Consider the following 1,720-nt stretch of genomic DNA (forward strand, 5'->3'; position numbering starts at 1 on the left):
GTTTCCTCAATTTTATTTACTCTATTTCTTCTTTGTTGGGATATGTCTGTTGGAATATCTAGTTCTGATTTGAGGTGAGCTTGAATGTTTCTGCGCATTTTCATTCATGTTCTCTGGTTTTTAGAGCCTTAAAGAGTTCTATTGGTTGATTGTCCTCATGCTTTGTGGGTTCCAATTCTCTTCGCGAAGTGTTCTTGCTTCTTGCTGGTTCAATTGTTCAAGGTCCAGTGTAATTTTTTTTTTCTCAGGAGAATCACATCTTGGCTGTTGTTTTTGTGGGCTAAGCCAATTTGTTTTCTTGAGGAAGTTAAGATACATCTGCTGTGTCTTTCAGTTTTGGTGTTGAGTTTTGTTACCTTTGCCGTTATCTTGTCATTGATTACTTGATCTTTCTCTTTGGCCAGTGTGTGCTTTGTTTTGACTTTTTATCTCATTTTGTTTTGTTGCTTGCTATGTGTACTTTTATTTATTTATTTATTTATTTTTTTGTGTATTGAAAATAATAAACGCTCTATAAAAAATTCTGCAATATTTTGTAGAGACATCTAAAATTGTAAAGATAAAACTGATTTACTTGAATGATATACTTAACTAGACAATTGATTTAGTGACTCACTCCTGCCATATCTAACAAATGTAGCGAGCCTATCCAATTTGTGGATTGCATCTTCAGCTAGGTTCTTTAAGTGCTGCAATGCTTCACCTAGTAATAGACATAAGTTTTGATATGAGTTGCATGCTACTCGTATAAATATGTAGACTCATAAACTCAAAGTAACACACCAAAGATGGGAAAGGAATCCAAACAAGTTGCACAATTGCCAGAGAGCCCAGAGATGACTGAAACTATTAATTTTTTACTAACTAAAATGAACTTCATGAAAGTTTCTTCAACTCATCAAATGCTTGGAGTAGCAAATGGTAAAGATCTTGGTATGAGTTCCAAGCTACCCATTTAAATATGCAGGTCCTAAGCCAAGAAGAAACCATCCGAAGCTTGGGACTAAGATCAACACAATTTGATTTACGAGTTTTGAATATAGATTCAATAACCAATGTTATTCTCAAACACACCCTGGAAATGAGATGGGTATTTTGCTGTGACGAGGGAGATGAGTAATTTTATTATTTCTACAACTCAAATACTGTAATTAAATGCTGTTAAAAAAAATTTTAATAAAAAATTCTCTCCCTCTCCCTATCTCTTTCTCTACAAATAACACATAAATCACAATCCTCTTTGCATCAAGAATTTACAAATGAGAGAGGGAGATTTAAAAATGCAATAGATATATAAATAAATTCAGAATTTCAATGAACACCCTTTTAAAATTCTACAACTAAATATTATTTCTACAACTCAAGATACATCAATATGGTCTAAACTATCACATTTAAACTTTTAAAATTATTGCTAAAATCATACATTTTATAGGGAGATCTAAAATTGTAAAGACAAAATAGGTTTATTAGAATGACATACTTAAATAGACAATTGGTTTGATGGCTTACTCCTGCCTACCAAATAGCCTTTGGATTGCATCTTCAGCTAGCTCCTTTAAGTGTTGCAAATCTTCACCTACTAATAGACATAAGTCTTGATATGGGTTGCATGCTACTCGTATAACCAAGTAGACCCATAAACTTAGAAGTAACACACCATAGATGAGAACATGAATCAAAGCCGATAGCACAATTGCCATACAACCCAATAGGAGAC

The sequence above is a fragment of the Hevea brasiliensis genome, chromosome 13 (assembly GCF_030052815.1).
Source record: "Hevea brasiliensis isolate MT/VB/25A 57/8 chromosome 13, ASM3005281v1, whole genome shotgun sequence".
Taxonomy (NCBI): Eukaryota; Viridiplantae; Streptophyta; class Magnoliopsida; order Malpighiales; family Euphorbiaceae; genus Hevea; species Hevea brasiliensis.